A 14789-nucleotide genomic window follows, 5' to 3' on the forward strand; every position below is an offset into this window, starting at 1 on the left:
TTGCATCGATAAAATAAATCCAAATTCCAGATTCCAGCAGTAGATGAATAATTGCAAATTTTTGTGTGTACGAGATTAGAATAACTTAAAAATAACTGACATAATTTTTTATTTTTCCTGATCAGAAAAATACATGAAAAAGAAAGGAGGTAGAAAAATTTGTTGATTTATGGTTAAAGAAGAAAAACAAGAAAACAGGGGTTCTGTTGAATTTCAAGTATTCAGTTTCACCAATAAGATACGGAGACTTGCTTCACATTTAGAATTACACAAAAAGATTTTTCATCGGAAAGAGGTCTACGAAGACTTTTGGGAAAACGTCAACGTTTGCTGGCTTATTTGGCAAAGAAAAATAGAGTACGTTATAAGAAATTAATAAGTCAGTTGGATATTCGGGAGAAGTAATTTAATCGTTCTCATTTTTTTCTTATTTTATTAGTAGTCTTATAGTAGTCTTAGATTTTGCATTTTGATGAGCCTCGTTTTGAGGAATTCATGGAATAATCCATTTTCATGGAATAAAGAATAAGAACAAGGATACATAACATAAAAAAAAGAATAGATAAGACGATATTCGCCCTCCCCCTACATATTTGATTTCTTCTCCTATACAAAAACCAGCAAGACCTACTCCATTGGTAATTCCATCAATGACACCTTTATCAAAAAAATGCGTTAGTTCGGCTAATCTTCTTATACCTAGGATAAAAACCCTAGTATAGAAAAAATCTATATAACCACGATTATATGACCAGCTGTATATCTTTTTTTTTACTTCATCCAAAAAGCTCTTTTTTGGATTCTTTTTTACAAGGGAATTTTGAAAATTCAAATTCTGAAAAAAGAATAAGCAGATCCATAAAAGATATATGCTATGAATAGACCAAAAATTGCTAAACTTACAGAAGAAATTGCATAGTGAGAAATTCATATGAATTTATGGAAGAATTAGAATTTTCCTGGAACAAGTTTATTGAAGGAGTTAGCCACTTTGATAATATGGTTAACTCAATATTCTATTATCTTTTACTCCATTATCAAAATGGATTCCTATGGATCCAATGAACAAAGTAAAAAGTAGTAATATAAGAAGAGGAAATAGCATAGTATTTCCCGTTTCATGAGGATAGACAAAAGTATTTTTAGCCCCAAAGGGAGTACTAAAGGATCCTATCTTATTTCTTGTATTAGCAGGAATTTTTGGTATATTTTGTGAAAAAAAGAAACTCCACTCTTCATTGTTGATAAAACAAAATCCCTATTGACTCCTTTGGATATACTTTTTCCCCATAAGGATATTGAATACAACGAACCTTCTTTAGTACTACTGTAATTTTGAAAATGAACACGCAAATACCCATCAAAAGTAAGTAAATATATCCGAAACATATAAAATGCAGTTAATCCTGCAGTAAAAGAGGCTATTATTCCAAAAAAGGGTGAATACAACCAACTATTACTAAGGATTTCATCTTTGGACCAGAAGCAAGCAAGAGGTGGAATACCACAAAGAGAAAGTGTACCACATAAAAAAGTAGTTCTTGTAATTGGAACGTATTTTCTTAAACCACCCATAAGAACCATATTCTGACTTTTATCTGGTGAATATCCAACAAGAGGTTCCATTGAATGAATAACGGATCCGGATCCTAAGAACAATAAAGCTTTCGAATAAGCATGAGTGATCAAATGGAATAAAGCAGCTTGATAAGAACCTATACCTAGAGCTAACATCATATAACCCAATTGAGACATTGTAGAATAGGCTAAGCTTCTTTTAATATCTCTCTGAGCAAGAGCTAAAGTGGCTCCTAAGAAGAGTGTTATTGTACCTATTAAAGAAATGAAACTCATTATCCAGGGTAGGGATATGAAAAGAGGAAGAAGTCTAGCTAGAAGAAAAATCCCGCAGCAACCATAGTTGCTGCGTGTATAAGAGCCGAAATAGGAGTGGGTCCTTCCATAGCATCAGGTAACCATACGTGAAGAGGAAATTGTGCAGATTTTGCAACTGCACCAAGGAATAATAAAAAAGCACACAAAGTAGTAAGTAAGGAATTAATCCCATTATTAGGAATCCAGTTATTAGCTATTTTGAACAAATCCCGAAACTCCAAACTACCCGTTATCCAAAAAAAACCTAAAATTCCTAATAACAGACCAAAATCCCCTACACGATTAGTTACAAAAGCTTTTTGACAAGCACTCGCTGCAATTGGCCGCGTAAACCAAAAGCCTATCAATAAATAGGAACACATTCCGACAAGTTCCCAAAAAAAATAAATTTGTATCAAATTGGAACTAGTAACCAATCCTAACATGGAAGTATTAAAAAAACTTATATAAACAAAAATCTCAAATATCCTTCATCGTGAGACATATAATCGTCACTATAAATAAGAACTAAGATTCCTACAGTAGTAATTAGTATTAACATAATAGACGTAAGGGGGTCGACCAAGTATCCAAATTCTAAGGAAAAATCATTATTGATGGTCCAAGACCATAGATATTGATAGATAGAACTTCCATTTATTTGTTGAATAGACAGGTGAAGTGAGAATACCATAGCTATACTTAAGAGTAAAATACTAGGAAAAGCCCATATCCGACGAAGATTTTTTGTTGCTGTAGGAATAAGAAAAAGTCCAAATCCCATTGACATAATAACTGGAAGTGGGAGAAGAGGAATTACCCAGGCATATTGATATGTATGTTCCATAAGAAAAGAAATAGCAATTTTTAGTTTAAATTTATAGTTCAATTTTTCTATAAAATAAAATTGTTTCCGATTCACCAAACCTATTCTTATCTCTTTCTAAAGGAATTAAAAAAACAAAATAAGAAAAATAAAAAATACTGGAATTATGAATTTTTCTAATTTCTCTCATTAAAATATTCCAAAATTTAGAATGGGTTTAGTTACTTAAATTCAAAAAGTGAATCAAAGAATTTCGGTATCTAGTTATTAGTAAAAAAAAATATTTATTAAAATACAAAAAAAGATTGAATAATTTTACTTTCTAATCATTTTTGTATTTCTTTTTGTTAAATAAAAGAGCTCTCTTGTTTCGTAATTGATTGATTGAATTCCAAAGAAAACCTATATTTATAGGAAATTCTCGAATATTGCTTATTTCATATAAAAGGAAATCCTAATGACTAGAATTCTCTAAGTTTAGAATGTCTTGTTTAAGAGACTAAGTATTTTTTTTTATTGGAATTCAATTATGGAATAGCCTTCTGAACTTAATTAACTATTTGAATTGAATTTTACCTTCTTTTTATCTCCCCCTCTTATATGAGGGCTTATCCCCCATACCATATATTTATATATGGAGTATATTTGATATAGAAATTGATTTAAATAGAAAATCTTAAAAAACTCTTGTCTTATCCACATTAGACAAAATGAACTAAAGAAGAATTTAGAATTTAAGTATCTTTCAGTATCTTTCAGTATCTAAGTATAAATACTAAGAAAAAACAGAAAGAAGGATTGATTTGTGGCAATAGATGTCTTTCACATACAACTAGAAAAAAGTAATTCCCTTTTTGAATGGCAGTTCCAAAAAAACGTACTTCGATGTCAAAAAAGCGTATTCGTAAAAATCTTTGGAAAAAAAAGACTTATTTTTCCATAGTACAATCTTATTCTTTAGCAAAATCAAGATCATTTTCTAGGGGCAACGAGCATCCAAACCAAAAGGTTTTTCTGGGCAACAAGCAAACAAATAATAAGATTTTGAAATAATCTGAATTGAACTATCCAAAAGAAATTCCAATTATTTAATATGAATGAATAATTCGGATTAATTAATAAATGTACTTTTATGTGTCGAATTCCTCGGTACAATATTCTTAGAACGAATCCCTCCATTATCATTATATAGAACAAAAGTTTTTGGTATATTGTGTCCTCAGTATTCTTTTCCTATCAAAGAACTTTTTTTTATAATAGAATTCTCATAAAAACGAGGATTCTATTATAAAAGTAGACTATTCTTGCAATAGGACTTACAACCTCCACCTAATCTTATCCAAAATTCCCATATAAATGGGTTTAGGACTGGTACATCATATTAATAAGAGTGTAAAGGCTTTCATTCTATCAATTTTTCTAAAATACAAAATGCATTTCATTGTAGTTAATGATGAACTTCTAATGATGAACTTCTAATGTTCCTAAATTCTATGGCTTCTCCCAGTCTCGACGATTCACGATAAAATAACTATTATTCTTTTAAGTTAACTATTATTTTAAATTAGCCGCCATGGTGAAATTGGTAGACACGCTGCTCTTAGGAAGCAGTGCTCAAGCATCTCGGTTCGAATCCGAGTGGCGGCATTCTCGAAAAAGAATACAATAAATTAGAAAATGGATTCAATTCGAAATTTCCAATTTTGTAATGGGACCTTATCGTTATGCTATTTGCAACTTTAGAACATATACTAACTCATATCTCTTTCTCAACCATTTCAATTGTGATTACGATTCATTTGATAACCTTATTAGTTCGTGAACTTAGGGGATTACGTGATTCGTCAGAAAAAGGAATGATAGCTACTTTTTTCTCTATAACAGGATTTTTAGTCTCTCGTTGGGTTTCTTCGGGACATTTTCCATTAAGTAATTTATATGAGTCATTGATCTTCCTTTCATGGACTCTGTATATTCTTCATACTATTCCTAAGATACAGAACTCGAAAAATGATTTAAGCACAATAACTACGCCAAGTACTATTTTAACGCAAGGCTTTGCCACGTCGGGTCTTTTAACTGAAATGCATCAATCCACAATACTAGTACCTGCTCTACAATCTCAGTGGTTAATGATGCATGTCAGTATGATGTTACTAAGCTATGCAACTCTTTTGTGTGGATCCTTATTATCCGCCGCTCTTCTAATCATTAGATTTCGAAAGAATTTCGATTTCTTTTCACTAAAGAAAAATGTTTTTCTTAAAACATTTTTCTTTAGTGAGATTGAATATTTATATGCAAAAAGAAGTGCTTTAAAAAACACCTCTTTTCCCGTATTTCCAAATTATTACAAATATCAATTAACTGAGCGTTTGGATTCTTGGAGTTATCGTGTCATTAGTCTAGGGTTTACTCTTTTAACCGTGGGTATTCTTTGTGGAGCAGTATGGGCTAATGAGGCATGGGGATCCTATTGGAATTGGGATCCTAAGGAAACTTGGGCATTTATTACCTGGACCATATTTGCAATATATTTACATAGTAGAAAAAATCCAAATTGGAAGGGTACGAATTCCGCACTTGTAGCTTCGATAGGATTTCTTATAATTTGGATCTGCTATTTTGGTATCAATCTGTTAGGAATAGGTTTACATAGTTACGGTTCATTTACATTACCATCTAAATAATTACATAACATAAAACCTTCGGTTTTTTTCCTTTTTAGTTTGATTTGAGAACCCTTTGAAAGACGTTCAAGGGGTTCTCAAAAATTCGAGATAGATCTAATTAGACTTTTTTACTTTTTTCTGAATTTTTTATTTTTCCACTCTGGAATATAGAGCGGACTGGTTAAAAAAAGAAAATCCTATTTAGTATAATAATTGGATAATAGAACCTCTACCCTATCAACGGATAGCGAGAGAACCAAATCTGGATAAATACCAATTCCTATTACTGGTAAAAAGATACAGATTAAAAGAAAGAGTTCTCGTGGTCCAGAATCTACAAAATTTTTGTTTGGAACATGAAATAGCTTGTATCCATAGAACATCTGGCGTAACATAGATAATAAATAAATAGGAGTTAATATCATTCCTATTGCCATTACAAAAGTAATTAGCATTTTTGGCATTAACATAAATTTAGGACTAGTAATTAGTCCAAAAAATACTACTAATTCTGCAACAAAACCGCTCATTCCCGGCAAGGCAAGAGAAGCCATTGAAAAGCTACTAAACATGGTAAAAATTTTTGGCATTGGGATAGATATTCCCCCCAGTTCTTCGAGATAAACAAGACGCATTCTATCACAAGCCGTTCCCGCCAAGAAAAAAAGTGTAGCACCGATAAATCCATGAGATAATATTTGTAAAATAGCTCCATTTAGTCCAATGTTGGTTATGGAACCAATTCCTATAATTATGAAACCCATGTGAGATACGGAGGAGTAGGCTATTCTTTTTTGAAATTTCGTTGACCAGAGAAGTTGAAGCTGCATAGATTATTTGCACCGCTCCTATTATTACCAACCAAGGGGAAAATAGATAATGAGCATGCGGTAACAATTCCATATTGACCCGAATCAATCCGTATGCTCCCATCTTTAATAGAATTCCGGCTAAAAGCATACATGTACTGTAATGCGCTTCCCCATGGGTATCTGGTAACCACGTATGTAAAGGTATAATCGGCAATTTGACAGCATAAGCAATAAGGAAGCCAAAATACAGTAGTATTTCCAATGTTGTAGGGTATGATTGATTAATCAATCTTTCTAAATCTAATCCGGGTTCATTGGAACCATATAATCCCATACCCAGAACTCCAATTAAGAAAAAAATGGAACCGCCTGCAGTATACAAAATAAACTTGGTAGCTGAATACAGACGCCTCTTTCCCCCCCACATGGATAAAAGTAAGTAAACAGGAATTAATTCTAACTCCCACATGATAAAAAAAAGTAAAAGGTCTCGTGAAGAAAATAATCCTATTTGACCGCTATACATTGCTAGCATCAGGAAATAGAATAATTGCGAATTCCGAGTAACCGGCCAAGCCGCTAAAGTAGCTAAAGTAGTGATAAATCCTGTCAATAAAATAGATCCTAATGAAAGTCCATCGATTCCCAATCTCCAGTGGAAATCGAAAACATCTATCCATTTAGAATCCTCCTTTAATTGGATTAAAGGATCCTCCAATTGGAAATGATAACAGAATGCATAAGTCATTAGAAGGAATTCTAATAAACAAATAGCTATAGTATACCACCTAACGATTTTATTTCCTTTATGAGGTAAAAAGAAAATTAATGAACCTGCAAATATCGGCAAAACAACAAGTATTGTTAACCAAGGAAAATAACTCATGATAAAGTAATAAAGACAAGATACGTTTTGACCAGAAAAGCCCATGCTCGATTATTTCGAGCACAGGCTTCTTCGGTAAAGAGGAATCAGACGATTCAAGTGGAGTTTTTTGTAACGTATCAATAAGATAGAGCCATGCTGCGGGTTGTTTCAGGCCCTAAATAAACGCGGACACTTAAAAAATCCGTTGGACAGGCGGATTCGCATCTCTTACAACCCACACAATCTTCGGTTCTCGGCGCGGAAGCAATTTGCTTGGCTTTACATCCATCCCAAGGTATCATTTCTAATACATCTGTTGGGCAAGCTCGTACACATTGAGTGCATCCTATACATGTATCATAAATTTTTACAGAATGTGACATTGGATCTCTAAATTTTCCTTTTCAACATAAAAATTTCGATCTGGTAAAAATGAAATTAGTACTATATAAATTAGATGTATTGTAGACACCAGACGAAGCAATGGTTTATCCAAACTTTAACAAATAATGCAATATATTTCGTAATCTGTTTGTGAGAAAGCGTGAAAAGAGCCAAGAGACTTGAATTTAAGGCTTCAACAGTTATAATTATACGAATTCTACATACTAATTCGAATTAGCCAATAAATTGGCTATCATCTTTTCAATATAAATTATTGCAATATTCAAATTGCAATATCAATGAATTGCAAAAATGCAATATTCAATAAGTAAAAAACAATACTCTGAAATAACCTACTCAAAAAAAGGATATTATTAAACACTAATAAGAAAATAAGATTAGATTTCTATTCATCTTAATGTTTCTTATTATTATATATGCCCCTTTGTTTAGGGGATTCTATGTCTAATTATTCAAAAAATTGGATTGATTGATACGAGTTGATTTCCTGTTACGATGGATGGAAGAAAGAATGGATAGTCCAATAGCTGCTTCAGCAGCCGCAAGGGCTATAACAAAAATTGCGAAAATGTCTCCTTTTAATTGGCGACTATCAAATAGATCAGAAAATGTTACGAGATTTAGATTAATTGAATTCAGTATAAGTTCAAGACATATTAGAGCTCTAACCATGTTTCGGCTTGTGATCAATCCATAGATACCAATCGAAAATAAATAGACACTCAAAAAAAGTACATGCTCAAACATCATTAACTAACTCCTTATCAATCTCGATTCATTTCAATATGAGGACAAGAATTGAACCGATTCAATTAATTAGAATAGAACAATTACGCAACAAAAGAGAAAAGAAGGTATTTGTTGTATTGGCAGTAGATGGGTTTTACTAAATCAAAATTGTGATTCTTTAGTTATTTATTTTATATTTGAAATTCTAAGAATTTTGACTCATTCTAAGTATTTCTTATTGTCGAGCCATAGTAATTGCACCTATTAAAGAAACTAGAAGAATTAGGGAAATGAGTTCAAACGGAAGATAAAAATCGGTTGCTAAATGAATCCCAATTTGTTGAACGTTATTTATGAGACCCTGTTCTACTATTTGGTTTGATCTTGTAGTCCAAAGAATTCCATACCACGACGTATCTGGGATAGTAGTCATTAGTGAAAAAGGAATAGTTATACAAAGGAGTAAAGTAAACCCATCTCCAATAGTCCAATAATTCTTATCTTTAGACCACTCTGAGCCGTTTACAAACATTACAGCAAATATGATCAAGACATTTATGGCTCCCACATAAATAAGAAGTTGTGCGACAGCTACAAAGTAGGAATTTAATAAAAAATAGAATAAGGATATACAAACAAGAACTAATCCCAGCGAAAAGGCAGAATAAATTGGGTTGGTAAGTAATACTACTCCTAGACCTCCTAGTAGAAGACCAAATCCCCCAAATAGCACAAGAATCTCATGTATTGGTCCAGGTAAATCCATTATGGATAAGAAGAAATTTCTAGTATAAAATTTTTCATGAACTGACTAAAACTAAAAGATTCAAGGAAGGAAAAAGGTATTAGGATATTTTTTTGTATATACATATAAGTTGTTAAGCAGTAGTTATTCTTTTTTCGTTAGAGTTAGTAAAAATGGATTTTTCTAATAAAAAAATCCTAATACCTAGTAATCTGTAATCGTTCTTGAATTCCAAGATTTTTCTTCGTCTATTTTACTTTGAGGCGAATTCCTAATTGTTTGAATTGTGTAATCTCCCATTATGGAGATTGGTAACCGACTCAAAGCAATTTGATTGTAATTCAATTCATGACGATCATAAGTAGAAAGTTCATATTCTTCAGTCATTGATAAACAATTTGTGGGACAGTATTCAACACAGTTACCGCAAAATATACAAACTCCGAAATCAATACTATAATTAAGCAATTGTTTTCTTTTAATATCCTTTTCAAATCTCCAATCCACAAGGGGTAGATCTATCGGGCATACGCGAACACATACTTCACAAGCAATGCATTTATCAAATTCAAAGTGTATTCGCCCCCGGAAACGCTCCGATGTAATTGATTTTTCATAAGGGTAGTGAATCGTTATAGGTAAACGATTTGTGTGGGATAAGGTAATTATGAAACTTTGACCAATGTATCTTGCGGCGCGTATTGTTTGTTGACCATAACTAATGAACCCAGTTAGCATAGGGAACATATTCTAAATCTATATATGAAAAAGGTATGTTTCTTTCTCTTGTTTGAGAGAACTTTTGTGTTGAAAATATTCTTACTGTTATTGTATTCTTATTTATAGTGAAACTAGTTGGGAAGAAGTTGTTAATAAGAGATTGCCCAGAGAAATAGGTAAAAGAAATTTCCATCCAAGATTTAATAACTGATCCATTCTCATCCTGGGTAAAGTCCATCTTATTGTGATAGAAATGAAGAGAAATAAATAAGCTTTAGTTAATGTAATAAAGATACCTATTACCATTTCCAAAATTCCAATTATTTTATTCATTTGGAAAAATCCAAAAAAGGATATATAGGGAATAGAGAAATTCCACCCGCCTAAGTATAGAACAGTTACAAATAAAGAGGAAACTAATAAATTTAGGTAAGAAACAAGATAAAATAAACCATATTTAATACCAGAATATTCGGTTTGATAACCTGCTACTAATTCTTCTTCTGCTTCTGGTAAATCAAAGGGTAATCTTTCACATTCTGCCAAAGAAGAAATTAGAAAAACTAGAAAACCTATAGGCTGACGCCAAAGATTCCATCCAAAAAAACCATATTTGGACTGTGCTTCAACTATATCAACTGTACTTGAACTATTAGATAATCATAGTCGATGATAACATCACAGTTCCCACCGCTATTCCAAAACCGTACATGAAACCTTAGCTTCATACGGCTCCTCTATGATCAGAAAAAAGGAAAGGATTGTTTCGTTTCGGTATCATCCTCTGGGCATAGATAGAATTAGATAAGATAAAATTGATTGGAAAGCCCAAAATTAGACCAAAGCAATTACGTCTGCTAGAATAACAAAAAAGCGCTTCCGAATTGATCTCATCCTTTATATAATATAATTTTGCTTTGTTCGGTAATAACTTAATATTGGAATAAATCACTCGTTATAGCAATTAATAAATGGAAAGAATTTGGCATTAGTTCATGAGGAATTCTGTATGAATAGGGATAAAGGAAGGAAAGAATAAATAAAGATCCTTTTTTGTATTGTATTCCATATCTTTTGTCCTACTCTTCTTTCCCCGGGAGGGGTATACTTAAAAAAAAAGAATAAAGGGTTAATTCGTTCTTGATAGCCATTTCCTTAACAAGTGAATGGGAACATACTCTAGACCGGAATCTGAAGAAAGTACTGCTTGATCATTTCCACCAATTTCAAGTCCTTATTATGATTCCTTTTATGAGGAAAAATGTCTAATGATTTAGATTCTCTCATTACTAATCCTGTATGTACTTTAGTGTTCCTAATCCCTCACTAACTTTTGATGGATTGCCTTATGGTTATAAGTTTAAATTATAGTAATAACTCAAAATATTCTAGTAATGGAATTCCATATCGCGAATCCTTTATTCTTGCCCGCTTCAAGATATGATGACTAATCAAACAATCTCAACCTTGGGGTAAAGAGTTTACACTGCTTATGTTTACTTGAACTTTTTTCTTGTACGTAGGAAATGAGATTTTTTACTTTTACTACAAATTAATAAGCTGTTTTGTTTCACTCATATAGCTATCGAGTTTAACTTACCAACGCGAATACAGAATAAGCAAAGGAAGATAAGCATTCAATGTATTTTTAGAGGAAAAAGATCCTATTTTAACGAATCACACGTAGAGATATTGCTAGTACACAAAAAGTTAATGGTATTTCATAACTAATAGATTGAGCAGCCGCTCGTAGACCGCCTGAAAAAGAATATTTATTATTTGAGCTATATCCTGCCATGAGAAGACCAATAGGAGCAATACTTGAAATCGCAATCCATAAAAAAACACCAATACTAAGATCAGCTAAAACAAAACGATATCCTAAAGGGATAACTAAAAAACTTAATAAAATGGATATGACTGCTATAGAGGGACCAATGCTAAATAAAGGAATATCTCCTCGGGATGGGAGGATATCCTCTTTTAAAAGTAGTTTAGTTCCATCTGCTATAGCTTGAAGCAGTCCCAGGGGGCCAGCATATTCAGGACCAATACGTTGTTGTATCGATGCGGATATTTCTCTTTCTAACCACACAATTACGAGTACTTCTATTGTGATTCCCAGTAGGAGGGCAAAAATGGGTAGAATCCATATAAGTCCGTAGATTTCTTTAAATAATTCCGATTTCGAAAAAGAATTGATAGTTTCTACCTCTACCCTATCTATTATCATTTCAACGATCAACTTCCCCCATAATGATATCTATACTACCTAATATTGTCATGATATCAGCCAATTTCATTTTTTTAACTAGCTGAGGAAGAATTTGCAAATTAATAAAACCCGGTGGACGAATTTTCCATCTCCAGGGGAAAAGACTATCATCTCCTACCAGATAAATTCCTAATTCGCCTTTTGGAGCTTCTACTCTTACATAAAGCTCTTGCTTTGATAATTCAAAATTGGGCGAAGGTTTTTTACCAAGAAATCGATATTCAAAAATCATTCCATTCGGGATTCTTTGCTTTCTTAAAGCGTCGGGCTTCTAAATTCTCATAAGGTCCTCCAGGAATTTTCTCTACAGCCTGTTGAATAATTTTTATGGATTCCCTCATTTCACCGACTCGTACTAAATAGCGAGCTAACGAATCTCCTTCTTTTTGCCATTGGACTTTCCAATCGAATTGATTGTAAGACTCATAAGGATCAATTTTACGAAGATCCCATTGTATTCCAGAAGCTCGTAACATTGGTCCCGATAAGCCCCAATTTACAGCTTCTTCTCCGCTAATAAAACCGACTCCTTCAACTCGTTCTAAAAAAATGGGATTCTGTGTAATAAGTTCTTGATATTCAACAACTCCTTGTAAAAATAATCACAGAAATCTAAACATTTATCCATCCATCCATAAGGGAGATCGGCAGCGACTCCTCCGATGCGAAAGTAATTATGCATCATTCGCATACCTGTAGCAGCTTCAAATAGATCATATATCAATTCTCTCTCTCTAAAAATGTAGAAAAAGGGAGTCTGTGCCCCGAGATCCGCCATAAAAGGTCCAAGCCATAACAAATGAGAAGCTATACGGCTCAATTCTAACATAATTACTCTAATATAGCTGGCTCTTTTGGGTATTTGAATATTCTCTAAGAATTCTGGTGCATTTACCGTTATTGCTTCTGTAAACATAGTAGCTAAATAATCCCATCGTGTTACATAAGGCAAGTATTGTATAATACTTCTGTTTTCCGCGATTTTTTCCATTCCTCTGTGTAAATACCCTAATATGGGTTCGCAATCAATAACATCTTCACCATCGAGAGTAACAATCAGTCGAAGAACACCATGCATTGATGGGTGTTGAGGGCCCATATTGACTATCATGAGATCTTTTCTTTTAAGCGATAGACTCATATCCTTGTTCTTATTCTTTATTCCATGAAAATGGATTATTCCATGAATTCCTCAAAACGAGGCTCATCAAAATGCAAAATCTAAGACTACTATAAGACTACTAATAAAATAAGAAAAAAATGAGAACGATTAAATTACTTCTCCCGAATATCCAACTGACTTATTAATTTCTTATAACGTACTCTATTTTTCTTTGCCAAATAAGCCAGCAAACGTTGACGTTTTCCCAAAAGTCTTCGTAGACCTCTTTCCGATGAAAAATCTTTTTTGTGTAATTCTAAATGTGAAGCAAGTCTCCGTATCTTATTGGTGAAACTGAATACTTGAAATTCAACAGAACCCCTGTTTTCTTGTTTTTCTTCTTTAACCATAAATCAACAAATTTTTCTACCTCCTTTCTTTTTCATGTATTTTTCTGATCAGGAAAAATAAAAAATTATGTCAGTTATTTTTAAGTTATTCTAATCTCGTACACACAAAAATTTGCAATTATTCATCTACTGCTGGAATCTGGAATTTGGATTTATTTTATCGATGCAAATTGGATTTGGATAGAAGGGTACATTCTTTTATTTTAGATAGAAGAAACATTTCTTCTATCTAAAATAAAAGAATTTTGCTGATTTATTTATTGCTATATCCAATTTATAGAATTGATATACCATTTAATTGATATCATTTAGCAAATGAAACACAGCATATGCATCCATCTTTGGGCTCGAGAATTTCACGGGATAGAGATATAGTATAAGAAATAGGCTATTAAGTAACTCTAAATGAATTGTGGATACATCTGTATCCTTAACATACTGAAACGACTGCCATTATTCGTATCAAACCAATAGCGATTCATAAAAGCTAAATCTTGTAATCAATGGTGGGCCAATAATGAATTTTTTTGCATATGTATTAAGACGCTTGGTCTGATTTCGAAATTGTCCAGAGTTTTTTATGTTGTTTTCATTGCAAAATGATGGATCTCCTTCCGTAACTTTCCAATTACGAGTACGAGAATTGAAAGACATGAAAATTCTCAATTCTCTACGGCGTCTAGGAGATGGATCGAATATTTTCAGGAACAAGAAAATCAGAAGAATCTTTTTCTCTATTCACTACCATTCCGCGTCTTCGACTTCTATTAGTTTCTTTTCTTCTTTAATGCAATAGCTATAGTTTGATATAGAATCCATTTCTCAAAGTAATGGAAACCATTCTCTTATAGGAAATGGTTCGAAAATCGCTATTCCACCTTTTAGGTTTAGGTATCGTGAAAAGTGATACCTGTGAAGATCGTGCATTTCAGTCACATTCAGATCCGTTTTTCGAGTCCATGATATAACCAAATTGGATGGATCTTCCACCCGTTTAGCTAAGAAAGAATAGATGCAGAGGTGGATAATAGATCGATATGAAGATCATGAGCTGCCCCATAATGAAACCGCCAGTAGTCGCGAATATCTCCTTCTTCCCTAACCCAAGATTGGAGAAAGAAGATCTAAGAGGGACCTATGGAGAATGTGGTCAGAAATCCATAATAGAGTCCGACCACAACGACCGAATTAATTATCCTCATCGAGAAACTTAGACTACTTTAGACTACTTAAGTAGAAAAGATTTGAAAATCATGGCATGGGTCTCCTTTTTTTCTTTCTTTAGAGTTTTCTATATGCACAATTTCTCGATGTTCGATGAGAATTTCTTGACTTTCCATATATAGAAAG

At 32.8% G+C, this 14789-nt stretch overlaps 1 non-coding gene across 1 annotated transcript; it reads left to right on the forward strand.

The window, feature by feature from the left end:
* The first annotated feature begins 4268 nt into the window (after positions 1-4268).
* TRNAL-UAG (transfer RNA leucine (anticodon UAG)) lies at positions 4269-4348 on the forward strand. Its single transcript has one exon. It is a non-coding gene; the product is annotated as a tRNA-Leu (tRNA).
* Positions 4349-14789: the final 10441 nt, after the last annotated feature.

Source organism: Zea mays, unplaced genomic scaffold, assembly GCF_902167145.1.
Source record: "Zea mays cultivar B73 unplaced genomic scaffold, Zm-B73-REFERENCE-NAM-5.0 scaffold_146, whole genome shotgun sequence".
Taxonomy (NCBI): Eukaryota; Viridiplantae; Streptophyta; class Magnoliopsida; order Poales; family Poaceae; genus Zea; species Zea mays.